This window comes from Austrofundulus limnaeus, unplaced genomic scaffold, assembly GCF_001266775.1.
Source record: "Austrofundulus limnaeus strain Quisiro unplaced genomic scaffold, Austrofundulus_limnaeus-1.0 Scaffold1, whole genome shotgun sequence".
In the NCBI taxonomy this organism is placed as follows: domain Eukaryota; kingdom Metazoa; phylum Chordata; class Actinopteri; order Cyprinodontiformes; family Rivulidae; genus Austrofundulus; species Austrofundulus limnaeus.
In genome coordinates this window covers 7,535,258-7,544,753 of record NW_013952403.1, presented here as the reverse complement: position 1 = coordinate 7,544,753, position 9,496 = coordinate 7,535,258, and the positions used below count along the sequence as shown (strand labels likewise).

At 37.0% G+C, this 9,496-nt stretch overlaps 1 protein-coding gene across 6 annotated transcripts in view; it reads right to left on the bottom strand.

The window, feature by feature from the left end:
• The window catches only part of spock1 (SPARC (osteonectin), cwcv and kazal like domains proteoglycan 1), a 174,781-nt gene that overhangs the window by 51,566 nt on the left and 113,719 nt on the right, over positions 1-9,496 (bottom strand). The window lies entirely within an intron of this gene.

Sequence of the window (9,496 nt, the reverse complement as noted above, 5' to 3'; positions counted from 1 at the left end):
CCTTTTGGGACCAGCTCCTCCTCTGGGCTGTGTCTCCACACTGAGCTTCCTCATCACAGAGCGTGCACGCGCGCGCACGCACGCACGCACGCACACACACACACACACACACACACACACACACACACACATCCAAAGACAAAAACATAGTCACCTGCCGTTCACATTTTGGTGGTAGACAACAGAACTATAGGAGGAAACAAATATCTAAAATGGAACAACTAAAATCCCAAAAATGCCACAAACCTTCAGATGAAGGATGTTTACCGGTAATTTACAGAAGACTTTTTCAAAAATTTATTTGAAGCAGAGACACAGTGTTCTGCATTGATTTACCTTAATTTAGGAACCATTAAGAACTAAGTGGTCTGGAAGTTTAAACACATAAATGTACTCAGAAGACCTGTGCAAAGCTTTAAAAGCAGCAAATAAAAAAAGGGAAATAAATCAATACTTTATAAAAAGCCAGTAAGAGGATGCTGGCTGCTGTTTTACTATAACTACAAAAGCAACTTTCAATAAGTTGTTATTAGTTTTAGTACAAATTTGACATTTACTAATGGACAGTGTACTACTGCTTCCATCATTCTGGTACCTGGTATTCTAGAGGTATTATACTGCCACCAACTGGACCTGCAAAACCAGAGATGATTGAATTGTCACCATCTCCAGAGTCTTTAAAGTCAATGTGACGAGTGAGCAGTAATCAGCTGAGAGCGCGGAGCATCAAGCCCTGCTTCCCGTGTACCTGAACCTCCATCAAGTGGTGCATATAGCCATCAAGTGGTTGTGACTTTTCATGGCACAAAACATAGTAAAACTGAGAAAACCAAATCAAAGCTTGAGCAAACCATGTTGACCCTTCACAGAGCTGCAGCTACATTCAGCGATTAAGTGAAACAGCCTTATTTACACACAGCAGTACTGATTTGTCCAGTCCATGTCCTTGGACCTATGCAAGGATAAATGGTGAGCGCCCCCCCCCCCCCCCCCAGGGAGCAAAGCTACCTGTCTATAATGGTGAGACAGATGGAGGAGCTGGCAGCGCTGCAGCTGAGGTTAGCAAGAACACCAGACACCAGGAGATATTGAACAAATGGGCTGAAACCTCAACAAGATTTCCAGCTAATGGTTCAAACTGAAGGAAATGTATTTATGTAGTGAGGATTTTGTGCTACAAAGGCTTTAATTGTCCATCACATAAGCAGATGATTTAAAAAAAATACCCTTTTGCCGTTTACACAACCTGAATCCAAAAAGGTTGCAACAATCATTTAAATGACAACGCAGTACTATTTTTTAAAGCTATTTTATGGCAGGATCAGATCCCAATAAAGTTGAAACAGATGGAACAGCTGAATAAATTGGCTGTAAAAGGAAGTGGTATTAATAGTAAACAGCTATAATAGCACTTCAAATTTTACATCTACATTTAGGTCAATTGGTACCAAATCAGAAAGAGGACTGGGCACAAAAAGAAGAGTGTTTTAGATGAGTATCTTTCAGAAATGAAGATAAGCAGAGGTTCACCAGTCTGCAGGAAATGGTGTTTATAATTAGGCTAACAATTTCAGAATAATGTTCCTCAATGAAAAATAGGGGAAAAAAAACAACTCAGTCATCTACAGTTCATGATATTAACAATCAATATCAAGACATCAAGTAATAAGATAATTTTCTGTATACAAAAGTCAAAATTGAATGCCAATGATGTTCAGGCTTTCAGGTTGCACTACATTAAAACAGGTCTGATTCTGTCGTGCACATCAATGCATCAGCTCAGAAACATTTTTATGAATCACTGTCTGCAAACACAGTTTGCTGTACAATCCACAAATACTGGTTGAAGCTCTATGGTTCAAAAAGAATATATGCAAACACAGTCCAGAAATGTGTATTATCTGGGCCAAATCTTTTTATTTTATTTATTTATTTATTTAATGGACCGAGACAAAGTGGAAAGCAGTTCTGTGGACAGATTAATCTTCCTTCTTTTCCAGCTTACACATCTGGAAAAACACTATCAACGAATGCAAGTATATACAGGTTTTAGAACAACATACAATGACAGACAATGTCTTTATCAGGGAAGAACTTGCATATTTCAGCAAACAATGCTAAACTACAACCTGCATAAGCACAGCATACATAAGCACTTTGTATTGCCTTGCTGCTGAAAAGTGCTATAAAATAAATTTTACCTTACCTGCTGCAACTATTACAGCAGCATGGCTTCATGGTAGTCTTGCTGTCCAACAGAAACCATTTGACGATCACGAAATGAAAACTCTGGCAAAGAAGACCCAGTGAATGGCTTTATGGGGTTTGAAAATCAATGCATTTTGTTGTAATTTACAGTTTACACAACTATGCAGGCTTTTTTTGGAATAGAGGTTGTACATGCAACAGGCATCATTCGTGGCTTTACAACATACTGGCTAATACGGAATCTGTTCTTTTGTTTCTCTCCACTTCTGATCAAGAMGAGCAAATAAGCCAATAACAAGGTGGGGTGTCTGGTATTAGAATCTTAGCAGCAGATCTTATGGTTGAGTCAGGCTACCTGAAGCAAAACACTGTAAATAGACAGGCAGTGTTATTTACCTTTCTGTGGTCATAATGTTCTGGTTGATCAATGTATAAACTCAGCTATGCTCACGTGGCAYTAGTATCTGACTTTTGCAATTAGATTTTTTTTAATCTATTGATTTTGACACTGCACGTCTGTTGCACTTTTCAGGGCTGTTTTAATATGTGCTTTGAGCAGCTTGCTGATGCTGTAAAGTCAGCAACAAGCCAYCCACCATCTGGTCAGATCCGCTTTTATATGCTGTGGGGAGGGATCAATACCCTCCTTGGTTGGTAGCTCATGCTCAGAGAACACAGCAAATACATGAAAAGAAAATACATTTGCTGCAGACATCAAGTGCTGTGCCGGATCTTAGTGTGAAAAGTGKGATTCAGCTGCCTGAACAAGAAGATCAAAGTCATCCTCCTTTGAGCTCACATCCAGATAATGTATGTGGGGATATTGGCAAAGAATTCGACAAATGTCTGCAGAGCATTATGTAGAGATTTGGTGTGAGAACCAAAAGTCTTTCATGCACACTGTGATTTTAGTACATAGCTTTTATTATCTATTAATCCTCACACACAGAAACTGAAGACCAATGACGAGAATACAARTTAGAAGCTTTTATTTAAAGACCGAAGACAAGATGCCCTTTTCAGTCAATAATGGCTCAAAAATTATACAATCAGTCCTTGTGAGACACTGTAGAGTTTCTTCTTTATAAAATAAAATAAAAGCCTAGCATTGCTTAAAGAAAAGGATATCACCACCTTTCAGTTTTAAACTAAAATAGTAGTTTTTAAGCTGAAAAGGGAGATAGTTACAAACACACACACATCCACACAACATAAAATCTTTGGATTAAAAGTAACGCTGAGCAGGGGGGGAATAAAAGGCAATTTTTCCACAAACCTAATTGCTAGAAACCTTCAAAACGTAYGGCAGGAAGAAAAGCACATTATACTTGTAGCTATAATTTCTTTTTCAATTACAGTAGACAGTAAATTAGTCTTTTTTTTCCCCTCCCTCTACGTGACCCTTTTTCAACCCGTGTTCTTTAAGAGACAAGAAAAACTGGATAGAAAATAGTGCTGGTTCAGGATGGAGGATAAAACACTCTCTGTGTCCTCTAATTTTGGACCCACGCCAGGATGAGGCCCACTGATTGGATAATAAAGATAGCCCGAGAGGCCAAACAAGCAACAAGCTCTGTSAGAAAGTAGATTCTGACCTCAAATTAATTGCTGCGGAGTGGGACATGGGTCAAAGGGGTATTTTTTGAAACGTGTATGGGTAGATGCGCTTTTCTTTTTTTTAATGTTTTTTTTTTTCCATTGCACTCCACTGCTTGCTCTCCTTATGCTTCTTTTTTTCTGATAGCAAATAAACACGTTTGAAATTAAATAAACAGTAGCTTCAACAACAATTCCCAACGGACAAATTCGGAAGTTATTAGAAAAATGAGCCATGCTTTCAGGCTTTGATAAGCCAATTACAAAGGTGGTTCTTCTTTTACCTGCGGGGAGGGGTGGGGGAAGCTACAGAGGAAACCAAAACATGTTTATAAAAAAGGGGGAGCTAAAAGACAAGCAGATCAGGAAGAGATTAAAATCCTCTTTATTTGCTGTTTCCTGAATGGTCCTCGGGGTCTGCCTGTTTGGCCAGAGTGGCACTGAGGCGAGGGATGTCGGAGAGGAATGATGGAGGGATGAAAGCACAGGCAGCGCCTCTGGGAGGATGAGGCGATAGAACTGATCCACCATGCAGAAAATTAATTACTGAAACCATCAGCAAATCATATTATTGTGGATGTAACTGAAGAATGGAGAAGATAAACAAGSCTGTTTCCATTTTTGAATGTCAGGGAATGAAAAAAAGAAAAAAAGCAACAACCCACAGTGGCTTACAGAAGAAAAAAAATATCTGTAGGGAAACACTATTGATTACCGCCTATAAAAAGAATATTCATCACCGCTACACAAACATTATGCACGCGTAGCCTGCACATCTGGACTCACACTTTGTTGTGAGGATTCCTGAAAGGGGATTGCTTTGTGAAGCTGTGCTGGCAGCGAAGCTATTTTAATAGGACACCATGTCAGCAAATAATCAAGCGGCCTTTGAAGGCGGCTTCAAAGCAGAAGGAGCAAAGATGCATTTAAGGACAACACGCCCTGACGAGGACATTCATTTCAGGCTGGCGTTGGTAATTGTCACGGCTTAAACAAAAGGTAACCTGTGCTGCCTGAAGTGAGTTTAAAGTTTCAGTCATTGTTAAGGAGAACAAGAGACTGCAAACAAAACAGAAAAAGCAGGAAATGAGCTTGTTTTGGAAAAAATACACACATAAAGATTTTAACAATGACCGGCTGAGGGGTTTTCACTACAGCTGAGAAGTTTCTGTATCAAAGACTTCAGTTTTTAGTCATGTCACTGTTAATCTGCCTGAAATTTAACATAAAAAAAATCACGCTCAAGCAAGTTGGATTTTTGTTTTATTTTCATACATTCAAGGGTTCAGGAAAAAAATGTTTTCTGAGCAGAATGATGGAGCAAAATGTATTAAAACTAACCTTTAAACCTAAACTATGTATGACTCATTCCTTCGTTTGTCCGTTTCAAATTAAAATAGAAAAAAATTAACTTTTTTTGTTTTTAGGACCTGAATTAAAAAAAGAAGCAAAATTGAACTAATAAAATCCACTGTGTTTATTTTTTGCTTCAGCTATCTAAATCTAAAATAAAATGCATGGTTGTTGTTTCAACGAGATGATGGAAGTTACCAAAGAAGACGAGTTTATAGAAAAAATAAAACTGATCTTGTCAAACAATTAAACATATGTGTTGAGCAGGTCTCCCTGATGGTGCACGCAAAATTTGGTTCAGAATGAATCATATATGTGGAATTTATAGTCAAACGTATGTCACCGACATGATGTCTAATTACCCCCCCACCCCAATAATAATAATAATAATTGGACTGCCTTTCTTTAGTGGGATGGATTATTAGGATCAACCATAGTGAATTTGGTGCAGATTGGCTGAAGCATGTGGAATTTAGAGTCAAACATATGTCAACGGAGTGATGTCTAGTTTCACCGCTCCACCATGACCACGCCTTTCACTAAAAAGTCTTTGTGCTTGAAAGCAAGTGAGATCAACTTCTTATCCGTGTTCTGACTCAATTTGTTGCTGATRAGATCAAGAGGGTCAGAGATGGAGCTTTCCAAGCCAAAAAGGTCAGCCCCTGTTGTCAGGGGGCGGGGCTTTGATGATGTCATATGACCACATTGTATGGTCCGTCATGAAACATGGATGAATCATCCCAAGTTTGGTGTATTTTACTTACTTTCTATGTGAAAGCTACAGCTTTCTGTAATTGTAATGGATGGAGAGCATTTTCTATGTCTCCTGCCTCAGCGACAGTGGACAAAATCAGGACGTATTGTAACTACATTTATAAGAGGACTGGCATAGTGTGCTTAGCATTATGCTGAAGTAATTGGTAAGCAGTTATACAGGATGTGAAGCTTTTCTTCCTGTTCACTGAGATATTTCACATTTTCTTCTTTTATACACTTGAACAATATCACCGGTAAGTGTCTCCTCCTGTGTGTTGCAACAAAGGTGCCTCGGACACCAAACTGTTCCTGTACTGGTGTCAAGCAAAGCATTTGTGTCACTTCAACCTTCAAGCCAGATTCCAGGCAGGTCACACGAAAAGTCTTACTAACAGCATGAATTTTCAGAATTTTCACAGATCAAAGCTTTTAGAGACTCACCCTACACAGTGAAAAATAATGAAATTTTCCCTTTCTGCTTCACGTGTGTGCAAACAAATGCAGTACAATTCCRTAAATTTAACTTCTTGTCCTTTCCTGTTATCAAACCAGTGTAATGCTGTTTTGTTTTTTGTTTTTACTAAAAGATATACTGTACCTGTATATGAATATATGACACTGGTGGTTGGTCTAAAAATTTGAATTTTCTCTTTCCGTCAATAAAATTGATTTTATTAATCTACAGTAGATGACAATAATAATAATAAAAACACTCCCATAATTTAATAGACTATGAAATATTTATTTTTCTCATATGATAAATAAAAGGTTATACACTGTACAACCATTTAGTCAAGATGTTTTAGGTTTTACGTTTGATATTGTAGATATTTGTGCAGAACCATATATGATAAACTCAGATTAAAATTATATACATTTTTTTCTGTATGCTCTGAGCAATATAACTAATAAAAACACAACTCTTGTGCAGTAAAAATGCTGAATACACACAAAAATATCTCCACATTTAGATATCTTACAGGTATTAAGATTTGAGCCACATTTAAAAACTGAATGAAAATATGTGAACTGATTTTTTTAAACTGTAAAGCTTAATTACTTTTTTATGTGTTTTATTATTAAAGTAAATGTATTTGACATAAGGTTTCTTATTTTCCTTTGCAAACACTGCAGACTATTTTCTCTCTCTGCTGCCACATTAGCTTGATTAGCTTCTCTCATCTTCACACCAGACCCAAAGCTGCACTTTGAGGCGAAAAACGTTACTTCAACATACATGTCTGATAATCTCAAAGTGCAGACCAAATCTTTTTACAAACAGAACAAAGTCTTAGCACTGAAGCTAATCACAGAAAAAAAAATTAAACATAAAAAGCTCATTTTGTTCATTCAGCAGATTTATAGTCATTTAATTATAATTTAATAATATGGAGGGAGGTTTTTGTCACTTTTCTACAGGCATTGCAGTGCACAATTAAAACCAAAATTATAAAACTAACTGAAACTGTGCCTGTCAGTACTGGACATGAGATGCACTTACATAAATAGGACTCAGTCAGGTGCTACAATAAACAAGCCTAACCCTTATTTTACACAAATACAGTACACTAAACTGAAATGCTTTTTTGGCTTCAGATGTATACTGCTACCAATCATTTGTTCTCCCAACATTCACTCTGACTTACTAACCACGTTTTCATTAAATTGTGTTATCAGCATGAGAAATAGGATAATCACAGTAACTTAGTTACTGTGGATGGCTCTAATATGACCACTTAAGAGCTGCGGTCTTGTGCAGGCTCAAAGACTTATTAACATCTTAGTAATTCAGCCTCTGTGAGTTCCTCCGTGCAGAATTCCCTCCCACCTGGTTGCTTGATAAAGTATTAATAGACTAATTAAACTTTAATAAAAAAGGAGAAGAGTCTCTTCATTCCTAAACACCAAGACACAGATAATAACTCTGCTTGTGCAGCCAGAACAGATAAACAAACATGATCCTGACAGTGTTTGGATAAGAGGTATTATTCTTATCTTTGGTAGCTTTTGTTATTAAGAAAGCCAAGTTTTTTTTCTGGTTTAGCACTAATAACTAACTTGTAACTGGGTTTTGTTTTAGGGGTGGGAGTTATACTCTCTTGTTTTTGCATTGTGGTGCAGAAATGAACAGTTTTAAATCATTTCTTTCTTAAATGACAAAAAAATTGGTTATTATTTATAGTGGGCTAATAATGTCTTATTGAGAAATACAAACATCTGAATTTTCAAGTGCAGCAAGTGGCTCCTTCTCCATCGAAAGCCAAGGTTTGGAAGTGCTTCAGCTTTTATCAAGTTAAAGGGAAAAAAATGCTGTTTACATGAGCCACACTATTTACAAGCTGTGTAGCTGTTCCACCCAGAGAAGGAGAAAAACTGCAGGTTCTTGCCACTTCTGAAAGTAGCATCTGTGCTGCCACTGCTGGCAATGAGTTGGTAAATGGCATTTGAAAGGGAGTCTTGAAAAAATGTGAAAATGTCTTGAAAAGTTTATGGCATGGTATGAATGACACAGGAGGGCAACAGAATAGTGTGTGTGGACTAAAACACTGGTTCCCAACCTATTTTTCTTCAAAGTTCCCCTTTCTGATTCTGGCAGATCATTGGTGGAAGTTAAGTTAAATCATGATCCCTTATATTTGTTGGACTAACTGGTCCAATAACCAGTGATAAATATAATAGAAAGCTCTACAGAATACTCTCTTTCTGTGCTTGAAAATGTCTCTTTCTGAACTGGATAATTGAAGATTCTAAGGCACAATGGCAAAAGGTTATACTCATCTAATTCTCTCCTAATTATTTGACATGTTGGCTGCATTATAAAGAGGATGGTTTCGTTAAAATATGAAAAATTTTTGTGGTACCTCGGAATTAATAATTCCACAATTCCTACAAGAGTTTTTCTTATTTATAGTACTATTAATATATATGTTCTCAAAATCTACAATATTCATTCCAAGTGCTAGTTCCTTTAAAAAAGAAAGAAAAAAAAACAGCTTATCATTGTCTGTGACTCCCAAAGGTGTATAATTTAAGTTTCTGCTCTTTTTGTTATTGTTATTTGCTTTTTGTTGTTGACTGTTCTGAACCTTGTCTTACTTCAAACTGAAGCTGAGATCTCCCACATCTCTTGCTATTCTCCATCTCTCTCAAAAACACGTTCATCCTCTAGCACTGTTATTTAGGAAAACTGGTGACACAGAATGCGTCTGCATGACTCACTGGTCTCTTGATTGGCAACACTTCAAATTTAGTGGGCCTATGACTGCAAAGGTATCTATTTTTTTCCTCAATAAATAGGAGATTACTTTATGTCACACCCTTGGGAGCCACAAAAGAACACCATCATCCTATATTAAAGGTATATTAATGCAGTAATTACCACATTCCACAATGGTGGAAAGCAATGTGGTGCATAGTGGTGCATAATGGACATCCATTAGCACAGCACTTACTGTATGCTACTGTATTAAACATTTTGACCTTTTACTTGTTCATTTAGTCATTTAGTTGACATTTAAAGAAGACCACATAGCATTGCACACTTATCCAAACATAATAAACTTGTCATATATGTATATATATA